Source organism: Danio rerio, chromosome 21, assembly GCF_052040795.2.
Source record: "Danio rerio strain M-AB ecotype USA chromosome 21, GRCz13ab, whole genome shotgun sequence".
NCBI classification, from domain to species: Eukaryota; Metazoa; Chordata; class Actinopteri; order Cypriniformes; family Danionidae; genus Danio; species Danio rerio.
The window spans coordinates 4492501-4506373 of NC_141041.1; the positions used below are offsets into that span (position 1 = coordinate 4492501).

The following is a 13873-nucleotide window of genomic DNA, read 5'->3' on the forward strand; positions in this document are numbered from 1 at the left end:
GTAATGGTTTACAGATTTAAGTGGACTGAACATAAAACAAATAAATTGACCAAAGAAATTGCAAGAATTGTGTTGTTTTAGCTCATTTTAAACGTGTAGTTTGAACATGCTACTTAATTTGTTTTATCTCTTTATTAAACTTTTACACTAATAACAAAGTAATTTTACAGAGAAATTTAAACATAAATTATCCCCACCCCTACCTTCTAAACAAGTTGAATATATTTAAGAGAGAAAAGAAGAAACAAAATAATAATACTAAAGATAATAATAAAAAAAGATTAATAAATAAATTACAAAATAAAAAATTAATTAATTAAAAAAACATTCAAAATACACATATTCCCTGATAACCCAATATTGCAAAAATGGAACATGCTACTTACTTAAAATGAGTTGAAATGACACAATTCTTATTTTTTGGGGAGACAACTTAATTCTTTTATGTCTTGCCTACTTAAATTTGTAAAAATGATCAAGTTAACTTAAGTGTTTTGTGTTGAGACAACATGAAGGAATTGTGCGGAACCCAGCAGTTTTATAGTGGACTTAAGTTAAAAGTTGAGTCAACTCAAAAAAAGCTGTGCAAGCAAGTTGCCTTACATTTTTAAGTTGAGTCAACTGTTTTTATTTTTACAGTGCCGGGTTATGAGTGATTGGTTGTTTTGTGCCTACGGAGAACCGGAAGGGATGTGATGATGGGGAAAAGAAGTTGGGGGAAGAAAAAAGAAAGTGATAGGAAAACATATTACCAAGGTTTTTGCGTTCCCTCGCAAAGATGTTTTGTGTTCTCTCGCAAAACTGTTTCTCCACAAACACTTCCTGTTCAGTTCATTCATGTTAACCCTCCCATTTTGCCGATATTCTCCTGCATTTTACCTTTCTATCCCACTTTCTTTACATTAAAGCTGTGCGTCGATCGTCACCTTTCATATGCAACCTCTGAACCAGTGAATGCATGTGTAAGCGCTGATTGACAGACGCGCTCCATACAATAAACTGATCCCAGATCAGCTTCTGTACACGCCATTTACAGTGACACCTCTGTTATCAAACAAGTGAAGAGCAGCAAATGAATCTCAAGTTTTGTTTAGTTTGATAACAGAGGTGTCTCTGTAAGAATGCACAGATCTATAATGAAAGCAGTCCATTACTTTAGAAACTGTTTGTGCTGATTTAAGAGGAAATTAGCTGTTTAAAATAAAACATACACACTGAAAAAAATTATTCAGAGATGATTCCTTGACTTTACTCAATTTTTTTTTACGTTAAGTGGTAGTCAATTTATTTGTGTTGAATTTAAACAAACAAATTAAGTTGACCATTATTCAACTTAATTTGTTTGTTTAAATTCAACACAAATCAATTGTTTGCAACAGTTCTGCATGCAACACTTTTTTCAGTGACGGACGGAGATGTTAACATTTTATTCAGTGTATTTGTCTGTTTAAACATACACCCAAATCCAAAAGTGTCCTGCACTTTTTCTCCCCGTTAAATGGCGTGTACAGAAGCTGATCTGGGATCAGTTTATTGTACAGAGTGCTTCTGTCAGTCAGCGCTTGTAAATACATTCACTGATTCGGAGGTAGCATATGAAAGGCAACGGTCGACGCACAGCTTTAATGTAAAGATAGTGAATGCAGACATTTTAATATTAATCTCAGCGCGCTTTCAAGATTAAAATATCAGAAATATGGAAAAATACTTTTATGATAGTAATGGTAAAATGCGGGAGAATTTCCGCAAAAACGTGAGGGTTTACATGAATGAAGTAAACAGGAAGTGTTTGTGGAGAAACAGTTTTGCGTGATACCGCAAAACATCTTTGCGAGAGAACGTGTAACGGAGGCCAGCTAGTGTGTGCTGTGCAGGTAAACCTCACTCCGCTGACCTCTTAAGGTGCTCTAGCGACTGACGCTAGAGGCCATGGTCTTTAGCCTCCTTGTTAGAGCAACCGACTCTCATGCGGAAGGTCGTCGGTTTGAAACCAGCTTGGAGCGGGTTGATGGCGTAGGACTGGCGGGGTTACATTGGTGCCGTGACCCGGATGGGAGTGAGGTTTAGGGGGTGAGTGTAATGGAGGCCAGCTAGTGTGTGCTGTGCAGGTAAACCTCACTCCTCTGACCTCTAAAGGTGCTCTAGCGACTGATGCTAGTGGCCATGGTCTTTAGCCTCCTTGTTAGAGCAACTGACTCCCATGCGGAAGGTCGTCAGTTTGAAACCAGCTTGGAGCGGGTTGGGTGGCGTAGGACTTGCGGGGTTACATTGGTGCCGTGACCCGGATGGGAGTGAGGTTTTGGGGGGTGAGTGTAACGGAGGCCAGCTAGTGTGTGCTGTGCAGGTAAACCTCACTCCGCTGACCTCTTAAGGTGCTCTAGCGACTGACGCTAGAGGCCATGGTCTTTAGCCTCCTTGTTAGAGCAACCGACTCTCATGCGGAAGGTCGTCGATTTGAAACCAGCTTGGAGCGGGTTGGGTGGCGTAGGACTGGCGGGGTTACATTGGTGCCGTGACCCGGATGGGAGTGAGGTTTAGGGGGTGAGTGTAATGGAGGCCAGCTAGTGTGTGCTGTGCAGGTAAACCTCACTCCTCTGACCTCTAAAGGTGCTCTAGCGACTGATGCTAGTGGCCATGGTCTTTAGCCTCCTTGTTAGAGCAACTGACTCCCATGCGGAAGGTCGTCAGTTTGAAACCAGCTTGGAGCGGGTTGGGTGGCGTAGGACTGGCGGGGTTACATTGGTGCCGTGACCTGGATGGGAGTGAGGTTTTGGGGGGTGAGTGTAACGGAGGCCAGCTAGTGTGTGCTGTGCAGGTAAACCTCACTCCGCTGACCTCTTAAGGTGCTCTAGCGACTGACGCTAGAGGCCATGGTCTTTAGCCTCCTTGTTAGAGCAACCGACTCTCATGCGGAAGGTCGTCGGTTTGAAACCAGCTTGGAGCGGGTTGGGTGGCGTAGGACTGGCGGGGTTACATTGGTGCCGTGACCCGGATGGGAGTGAGGTTTAGGGGGTGAGTGTAATGGAGGCCAGCTAGTGTGTGCTGTGCAGGTAAACCTCACTCCTCTGACCTCTAAAGGTGCTCTAGCGACTGATGCTAGTGGCCATGGTCTTTAGCCTCCTTGTTAGAGCAACTGACTCCCATGCGGAAGGTCGTCAGTTTGAAACCAGCTTGGAGCGGGTTGGGTGGCGTAGGACTGGCGGGGTTACATTGGTGCCGTGACCTGGATGGGAGTGAGGTTTTGGGGGGTGAGTGTAACGGAGGCCAGCTAGTGTGTGCTGTGCAGGTAAACCTCACTCCGCTGACCTCTTAAGGTGCTCTAGCGACTGACGCTAGAGGCCATGGTCTTTAGCCTCCTTGTTAGAGCAACCGACTCTCATGCGGAAGGTCGTCGGTTTGAAACCAGCTTGGAGCGGGTTGGGTGGCGTAGGACTGGCGGGGTTACATTGGTGCCGTGACCCGGATGGGAGTGAGGTTTAGGGGGTGAGTGTAATGGAGGCCAGCTAGTGTGTGCTGTGCAGGTAAACCTCACTCCTCTGACCTCTAAAGGTGCTCTAGCGACTGATGCTAGTGGCCATGGTCTTTAGCCTTCTTGTTAGAGCAACTGACTCCCATGCGGAAGGTCGTCAGTTTGAAACCAGCTTGGAGCGGGTTGGGTGGCGTAGGACTGGCGGGGTTACATTGGTGCCGTGACCCGGATGGGAGTGAGGTTTTGGGGGGTGAGTGTAACGGAGGCCAGCTAGTGTGTGCTGTGCAGGTAAACCTCACTCCGCTGACCTCTTAAGGTGCTCTAGCGACTGACGCTAGAGGCCATGGTCTTTAGCCTCCTTGTTAGAGCAACCGACTCTCATGCGGAAGGTCGTCGGTTCGATACCAGCTTGGAGCGGGTTGGGTGGCGTAGGACTGGCGGGGTTACATTGGTGCCGTGACCCGGATGGGAGTGAGGTTTAGGGGGTGAGTGTAATGGAGGCCAGCTAGTGTGTGCTGTGCAGGTAAACCTCACTCCTCTGACCTCTAAAGGTGCTCTAGCGACTGATGCTAGAGGCCATGGTCTTTAGCCTCCTTGTTAGAGCAACTGACTCCCATGCGGAAGGTCGTCAGTTTGAAACCAGCTTGGAGCGGGTTGGGTGGCGTAGGACTGGCGGGGTTACATTGGTGCCGTGACCTGGATGGGAGTGAGGTTTTGGGGGGTGAGTGTAACGGAGGCCAGCTAGTGTGTGCTGTGCAGGTAAACCTCACTCCTCTGACCTCTAAAGGTGCTCTAGCGACTGATGCTAGAGGCCATGGTCTTTAGCCTCCTTGTTAGAGCAACTGACTCCCATGCGGAAGGTCGTCAGTTTGAAACCAGCTTGGAGCGGATTGATGGCGTAGAACCGGCAGGGTTACATTGGTGCCGTGACCCGGATGGGAGTGAGGTTTAGGGGGGTGAGTGTAACGGAGGCCAGCTAGTGTGCTGTGCAGGTAAACATTACTCTGCTGACCTCTAAAGGTGCTCTAGCGACTGTCGCTAGAGGCCATGTTCTTTAGCCTCCTTGTTAGAGCAACAGACTCCCATGCAGAAGGTCGCCGGTTCGATACCAGCTTGGAGCGGGTTGTGTGGCGTAGGACCAACGGGGTTACAAATTCAAAAACCTTAGTAATATGTTTTCCTATCACTCAGTTTTTTTTTCTTCCACCAATTTTTTTCCCCACCATCATGTCCCTTCCAGGTCTCCGTATGTTATTATTGATTTGTTCTTTGCCTTCATTGGATGTATATTCACATACTTCAACCTCTCTCCTACCCATTTAAAATCATATTTTTTATAGAGTTAAATCTACATGCACCAATTTAGATGCAAATATATGATGATCTATGAACTTGCCAAACACATTCTATCCCTCTAATTATTAATAATAGAATTACACCTCAAATTTCACCATCGTAAATGTTATTTTTAATACAAAAACTGTGTTTATGTGCACTGAAAGTATAAGTGGGATGATAAACGCTTAAGTGATTTAATATCATTCCTGTTTGTTTAAGTTATTAATATTTCCAACATGCTGTTTGACCTGTGCATGTGTATGAATGAAGATGAATATTTTTGATATGTGCTGCTACATCTGTTAGTTGATTAAGCTCTGGAACAATCACATCTGTGTCCCATTTTGCAATCACATAAAGATTATTGATGATATTTGATGTGATTATTAAAGATTCATCAGTGTGCTAAAGAGAGATATGGACTGATATAATTGATTTGTTTATTGTATAATATTTGACTCAAAACTAAGCGGCAAACTGAAGAAATCAAGTGACTGTATGGGATTGTTTTGCGATTTCACACCACCGCTGATGTGTTCTGCACTTAGATGATTTACAAAGCAATGTTTAAAATGTTTAATGATGGCCAAAGAGGAGAACCGGGGTGTTGAAAGGAACTCGAGTCTTTATTTCATTGTAATATTTCCTCAGTGTGTGTATTTGTGTTATCCCTGTGTGTGTGTTTTCCCTACAAGTTAGTGGTGTTTGATTATTGTATTGGTTTATTATTGAACTCTGTATTGTCATTTGCCTTCCCTATAGCCAACATAAAGTCTTTGTTTTTTTCCAATGTGTCTTTAACTGATTAGTGCACTCATTAATGCATATTTAATTCAGCTTTAGTGATTAAAAGAGTCACATTCATTAGTAGCTGTTCACTCCTCTCATGCCAAAGTGAATGAAAGCCCGTCTGGCAGCGTCCACACCAGCCATAACTCACCTTATATATGTTATTAAGCAACTAAAAATACAGCTCCTGAGATGAAGAACATCTGACAGTCTGGGCTAATGATGAAACTTCTGCTCAGACAATGATGTGAGGACAGCAGCGATGTTCACGAGCGTGCCAAATACTGCATTGTGTAACTATATGGTACACAGATGGTACTGTTACTTCATATGTGCTTAAATATCTCTCTGAAATCAAGCAAAGACTCAAAGAGCGTAAAAGGGTATTGCAGATTTGAGCATGATATGACGTTAGCGCCCATATATATATATATATATATATATATATATATATATATATATATATACAGATGTCGCCTACCCCGAATGCATTAATAGATCCGCCATTTTAGTACAGGGTGGCGCTCCTTTGAAATGAACGCCATCTAGCGATCTAGCTGTCATATATAATCTAATGATGACTAAATATTATGACAACTTGTTCAACTTCTTTATATATATATATATATATATATATATATATATATATATATATATATATATATATATATATATATATAATAACTTAACAATAACTTTTTTTCTCACCACCACATTGGTCATTTTCACAAGACAATTTAGTTGTTGGAAACTGTATTTTCAATACTCAAATTTGACGTTTGCATGCTAAAAGTACTTGAGTAAGAGACATTTTACTTGATTTGGGTTATTAAAAAACTCTGACTACCAATATTATGATACATGTAGCCTTTATCTGCTGTATTCAACCTAAAACCCACAGTAGGTTGATATAAACCCAAAACAATACCCATTCTTGTCTTAGGACATTTTATTAAGCAAATTTTAGAATAACAGCAAGTTCATGCCATGTTAAATATATGGTAAATCTGGTTTAAAACATACAGAAAAATAATAAATACAGTTATGTAACAACTATAACATTACCGTTATGTCTTAAACTCTTTATCATCTACACCAAATATTGACTAATGATGGTACATTTATAACAACTATTTATTTGTTAGACTACTGTATTGTCAAACCATGTTGCATACAAATGCATTCAACAGACTTATATGACAGTGTATTTGCTGTAGAGGACAAAAAAAACACGAGACAGGTGTTTAGAAAGAGTATAGTTTATTTTGTTAGACCTGCAAACTCATCTAAACAAGAGAAACTTTCAGAAAACAGCCTGGAAACATTATAATGCGCGCGCTCGTGAATATAACCCGCGGTTGTCTTCAGTAGTCCTTCTTTGCTCAACAAATCAGCTGAAAAACAAAGCAAAACATTACAACAGTCAGACATAGAGCAAAGAGCATAAAACCACCAAGAGGCGACACTCTACTGTAATTTGGGAAACAGACACTTTATCAACACTATCAACACTTTTGATAGTAGGTGTTGTATTGTCGTCTCTCAGGTTGTATCTCAGCTTTAACGCGCTTTTTGAATAAATTAAATAAAAACAAAGCAGCTGCTTGCCATCGCGACAGCAATGAGATCCAATGGACGGCCGATCGCTTTCACTGTCGCCTCTTGGTCATCCTAAGCTCTTTGCATAAGGTTAAATCATAACAGTTACCATGGTTTCTATTTCAAACTATAGTAAACTAAAGTTTAAAACTATAGTTTAAAACAGACGATGAGTGGGCCTCGCTACTCCCACCCACCATAACCCTCGCAGCGAGATCCCACTACCGGCCTCCCGTGTTTCCCTGAGGGTCCTCAGGGCTTGTTTGTTCCCTGCCTAGGGCTGTTCCGTGCCAGTGTTCACTGGATGTTGCTCGGCGGCACATTTCGAGCAACAAACACGTAATATTCCTTGCGATGTTGCGTTTATTTACGCAAACCGCAAGGAACTACAGCGAAAACGGGGCCGAGTGAAGCTTCACGAAGCGGACTTCGTGAGATTGGCGTGACTCCACTCGTACCGTCGGTATTGAACTCACCTTGGTCAAGTACAAACAGCAACACCGAGCGAACTGACGACGCTGAGAGAGAACCGACGAGCTTTATCGGAATGCAGATGCAAATTTTTACAAGGCACGTCACTGCAGTCTCGTTGTCATGGTGAGCGCTGAAGAGGGCTCACCTGATTGGAGCACACAGGATCGGGAATTTCCGTCAAGGCAAGTTGCTGTCTGCTGTGGACAAAAACATATTAAATATATTCAATATATATTTTTACATTTTTGGTGCTGTGTAATATTCTGAGATGCAGTAGAATATGGAGACAGATGTATATAATTGGGTATATGCCGACCTAGTGTTGTTCCCATACTTATAAACTTCCGGTGACCTGTTACTGTGATTTTTTATTTTATTTTATACAGTTGCTTTTACAGCATCGAAGTTGTAATGTAATTAAAATACATTCAGTTAAATAAACTTTGTCATTCATTTAGTTGTTCAAGCGTAAAATGAGACAGAATGCCTTTTACTCGCACTCTCCTGTAAGAATCGACAGGCTAGCGCTGAAGCTCTCATGAAGCGCTTAACCCAGGTAACTGGCAAATTAAAAGTCCTATTAGCATGCTTCAGCATATACCCTAAAAATCCAAGGATGTCTTTCAAAAATAGTAGGGGTTTAACCACGGCATCCTGGCCAAATTTACCCACTGGCCTCTGTCCATCATGGCCTCCTAACCCTCCCCATATAATAATTGGCTTTATTACACTGTCCTCTCTCTGCGGTGTGCGGTCTGGTGCAAATTGTCTGCTGTCGCGTCATCCAGGTCGATGCTGCACACTCCTTGTAGATGAGGAGATTCCCCCCTATGTGTAAAGCGCTTTGAGTGCCCAGAAAAGCGCTATATAAATGTAAGGAATTATTATTATTAAGCACTTTTCTACCATCATGATATAGCCAGACTAAAATGAAAATCACATTATTTCGATTAGTTTATACTACAGCAAACACTCCACTCACTGACAAACAGCCCCTTTCATAAAGATTTGTTCCACAGGTCTGTCATAATCAGATAAATATACATTAACATACAGAATATCGGCCTCTTCTGATGCGCCACATGTTAAATAACGCAATAGATCAAGACACACGTTTGCTTTTTTCTCTACTTAAAAGAACGATAACAATACATCGTAACAAGAACAACAACAATAATAATTCATATCATAAAGATAAGCCAAGTTGTCTTTTCTTAAAATTCAATATAGCCTATAGCCCCTGCTGAAAAATCCAGCTTAAACCAGCCTAGGCTGGTTGGCTGGTTTTAGCTGGTCGATCAGGCTGGTTTTAGAGGGGTTTTGGCCACTTCCAGGCTGGTTTCCAGCCATTTCCAGCCTGGTCTTAGCTGGTCGGGCTGGGAGATGACCAGCTAAAACCAGCTTGACCAGCCTAGCCAAGCTGGGAGTCCAGCCAAATCCAGCTATATCCAGCTTAAACCAGGCTGGTCGAGCTGGTTTTAGCTGGATTTGGCTGGTCATTTTGCAGCCCGACCAGCTAAGACCAGGCTGGAAATGGCTGAAAACCAGCCTGGAAATGGCCAAAACCCCTCTAAAACCAGGCTGGGTAACCAGCTAAAACCAGCCAACCAGCCTAGGCTGGTCTAAGCTGGATTTTTCAGCAGGGGCGACTCTTTTTAAGGTGCACCACATAATCGGCAGGTGACTTGTTAAAGAAACTCAACAAATGTTGCACCATGACACACAGTGAAACAGACAGGGACTTTTTGCAAAGGTTGTATATGTATTTAAGTGTCTGTTTAAGGTCGTCTTCTGGCACTTTCTCCAAAGCGCGTCCGGCTCGGCTGTGTTTCTAAAGTTGAAGCAGTCTGTTTTTGTTGGTTTGGCACACGTCAGGAAGCAGTACAGCTTCTCTGCTTCTCTTTATATCCAGAAGACTTTGATATCTCATCTCTCACAGCAGCTCTGCAAGAAAACAGCAGAAACACACGTGAGAAGATGATTTATTGAACTGTTAAAAGTTTGCCAACAACATCTATGACTGGTATTATGAAACTGAAAATAGAGACGCTTTGCAGAATGTCAAGGCTGCTTTTTTCAGTCATTCACACTGTCCTAAAGTTAAAAAAACTGCAGAAATCATTGTCCACACCAGTGGCGTTGCGAGGGGGGGCTTTGGGGGCTTAAGCCCCTGATCTCTCGGAATATGTTGCACTTAATAAAAAAAAAATATGTTGTATAACATTTATTTTGTTATCTAAGTACTGAAAATTACCACATACATCACGAACATTCCACTTAACGCAGCTTTTGTGTCGGGTAATTAAATCGTCAGCTGTTCAGCAGTACCTGTTTCTACCGGCAGGTGGGAGTGGCTCTGTTGTCACATGGTGTTAAAAAAATCCCACCACTGCACTTCATTCATTCATTATTTTGAGGAGCTGAATCTAATGAGGTAATAATACAAATCTTTCGCGAAACTGAATAGTTTTAACAACTGATGAAGCTTATTTGTTTCCACAGTATAAAATGTGTGTAGTTTTAGTGAAATAAAATAACTATAATCAGTAAAATGTGCATCATATCAATGTAAAAACATGCAAGTTAGTCAAAAAACGTAAATTGTACTAGCTTTCTAGATATGATATAGATATCTAGACATTTATATGATATAGCAAGTCACATCTGTTTCTGTAATAGTTAAATCACAGTGAGTTTATGCATCTAGCTTATTATTAGCTATATTCTACTGTAACATGCAATGTCAATGTTGGGTGGGGGGGGGAAGGGGGGGGGGGGCGAGGCAACTTCTTTGGGGCTAAGCCCCTTATCCCTTTCGACCCTAGCAATGCCCCTGGTCCACACTGCCAATGGGGTCAGCAAATTAATCTTGTTTTTCTTTTGACGTAAGATTATTTTCCTTACCCCATTGGCAGATTATTTAGCTTGTTTCAAGGAAAAACTCACTTAATATTGGCATATTATTTCTCAAAACAAGACAATATGCTTTGCTTGTCTAGAAAATGCTTCTTGATATAAGAAATTTTAGATTTTTAGACTAGAAACGAGAACAAAATCTAAGCAATAAAAGCATTTTTTGCAGTGCAGTTTCATGCATGGAAAATATCAGCTTGGAGACTTCTCTAAATCATCCTTTATACATTATTTTCAAGATTTTATTTTAGGTTCAGTTTAGTTCAGTTCAGTATGATGTAAATGTCACTGCTGAAAGACGAAACAATGAAAAGCAACTCCACTGATGAGCCGATTTGATCAATATACAGTATGATTTAACATACAGTTGAAACCAGAAGTTTACATACACTCTAAAAAAAGGAACATAACCATTTAAAAAAATGTCTGATAGTAAATCATACTAAAAGTTTACTATTTTAGGTCCGTTAGGATTACCTAAATCATTTACATTTGCTAAATGCCAGAATAATGATCAATTATTATTTATTAATTTCTAGACAATCAAAAGTTTACACACATTTCCTTGGTATTTTTTAGCTTTGCTTTTAAACTGTATAACTTTGGTCAAATGTTTTGGGCGTCCTTCCACAAGCTCCTCACAATAAGAATTTTGGCTCATTCCTCCTGACAGAATTGATGTAACGGAGTGAAATTTGTAGACTGTCTTGCTCGCACAAGCTTTTTCAATTCTGCCCACAAGTTTTCTATAGGCTTGAGATCAGGGCTTTGTGATGGCCACTCCAAAACGATCACTCTGTTGTCCTTAAAGCACATTTTACTAATTTGGCAGTGTGCTTAGGGTCATGGTCTGTTTGGAAGACCCATTTGTGGCCAAGTTGTAATTTCCTGGCTGATGTCTTGAGATGTTGCTTCAGTATTTCTACATAATGTTCTTTCGTCATGATGCCATCTATGCTGTGAAGCTGACCAGTCCCTCCTGCAGCAAAACATCCCCACAACATGATGCTGCAGACCCCATACTTCACAGTTAGGATGGCGTTTCTAGGCTTTCAAGCTTTCCCCTTTCCCTTTGGTCATTATGACCAAGTTCAATCTTAGTTCCATCAGACCACAGGACATGTCTCCAAAAATGAGTCTTTTTTCCAGTGTAATTTAGCAAATTGTAATCTGGCTTTGTTTTTGATTCTGGCTTGTTGATTTTCCCATATTGTCACACAAGGAAGCAGTGTGTTTGAGGATTCCCTTCAATACTATTCTACAGTTGTGCCTCCAATTAACTCAAATGTTGTCAATTAGCCAATCAGAAACTTCCAAAACCTTGACATCATCATCTGAGCTTTTTCAGAGGCAGAATAATCTTATTGTATGTAAACTTGACTTTCAAGAAAAGTTATAACAATTTCTCAAAAAATATATCTCTCATTATTCTGCTGTTAAGCATAACAGAAACCAATTTGATAATCCTAATTTAGCTTAAAAAAAAGCTTAGTCACATTAACATCTGACTTAAAAAACATGGTGATGTGCCTTTTTATAAAGTGTATGTGAACTTCTGGTTTTAACTGTATGTAATCTAACAAAATTTGATTCTACCTGCCACATGTTGAGGTTTCATATGCCCATAGCCTAAATAATGCTTGTAACTTCCGGCCGCAACTGTATCTGATCTGATCTATGGCAACAGCCCTCTTACGGAGAAAAAATGCTTGAGTAAGGAGTAAATGGGTAAGGGTGTTAAAATTGCAGTGTTTATATATTCGGTCAGCAACGTCTGATGAGTTGAGGAAAAACGAACTCCATATCTGTTATCTTCCTCGACCCGAGCAGAGCAGGTTCAAGAAAAGGTTGCGTGACCCTTCAGACAACAGACACATCAGATACGGAAAGGATGTGGTTTTGGCATCTTTCTATCAGTGAAAAACACCTTGTGTAGATAAGAACTCTTAAAGAATATTTTGTATTTTGGCTATATTGTGAAAATAAAAAAATCTCTGTCTGTTTAAGCACAATGTTAATATATCTTGGCATTTTCCAGATTTCTTAGCTGTTTCCTGTTTGGATATATATATACATGCACTCGCCGGTCACTTTATTAGGTCATTAACGCGATTTTCTAATCAGCCAATCACATGGCAACAACTCAATGCATTTAGGCATGGTCAAGACTGTTTGTTGCAGTTCGAACCAACTATCAGAATAGTAAATAATAAAGGTTATTTGAGTGTTTTCAAATAACCGCTTGTTACAACAGAGGTCTGCAGAAGAGCATCTCTGAATGCACAACACGTCCAACCTTGAGGCAGATGGGCTACAGCAGCAGAAGACCACACCGGGTGTCACTCCTGTCAGCTAAGAACAGGAAACTGAGGCTACAATTCACACAGACTCACCAAAACTGGACAATAGAAAATTGGAGAAATGTTACCTGGTCTGATGAGTCTCGATTTCTGCTGTGACATTCAGATGGTCGGGTCAGAAATTGGCATCAACAACATGAAAGCATGGATCCATCCTGCCTTGTATCAATGGTCCAGGCTGGTGGGGGTGGTGTAATGGTGTGGGGGATATTTTCTTGGCACACTTTGGGACCACGTTATCACATGGTTTTAATTAATTCAATATACACACACACACACACACACACACACACACACACACACACACACACACACACACACACATATATATATATATATATATATATATATATATATATATATATATATATATATATATATATATATATATATATATATATATATATATATTATTTTTTTAAAAATATATATTAATATATATTATTATTTTTTCAAATTACATCATATAAATCCTGTTAATGGCGACCCGATAAAGGGACTAAGCCGAGAAGAAAATGAATGAATAAAATCTTTCTTTTTTTTATAAAAATATTTTTATAAAAATATGACTTTTTTACGAAATATTTTGTACTTTAAAATAATTATGGAAGGAAATTTTTTATTTAAATTCTTTTTTGTAAAAATTGATGTTTACATTTACACAATCATACAAATTTTTCCCGTGTTTTTAAGTATGTCAAGGAGCTGAGTGTGTGTGTGTGGCGCTGCCTTCACACAGTAACTGATATCAATTGAAGAGGATCTCCCCATTCACTTAATTTTTCTTCTTTCATTTGAATAAATCCAATTTTCATATGTCCAGCCAAACGTGCTCTGATTGGCCCGTTGCCTTCACCGCTTCCCTCTGATTGGACTTCTGTTCCCGTGCAGATTTTTTTCTATTAAGAATGCGCTTGGTGAATGGCCGCGC

The 13873-nt window shown here is 40.5% G+C and overlaps 1 long non-coding RNA gene across 1 annotated transcript; it reads left to right on the forward strand.

Moving 5' to 3' along the window:
• Window positions 1-392: 392 nt before the first annotated feature.
• Window positions 393-5597, forward strand: LOC147838703 (uncharacterized). The gene is made up of 2 exons (XR_015519842.1): window positions 393-1982; window positions 4102-5597. It is a non-coding gene; the product is annotated as an uncharacterized LOC147838703 (long non-coding RNA).
• Window positions 5598-13873: the final 8276 nt, after the last annotated feature.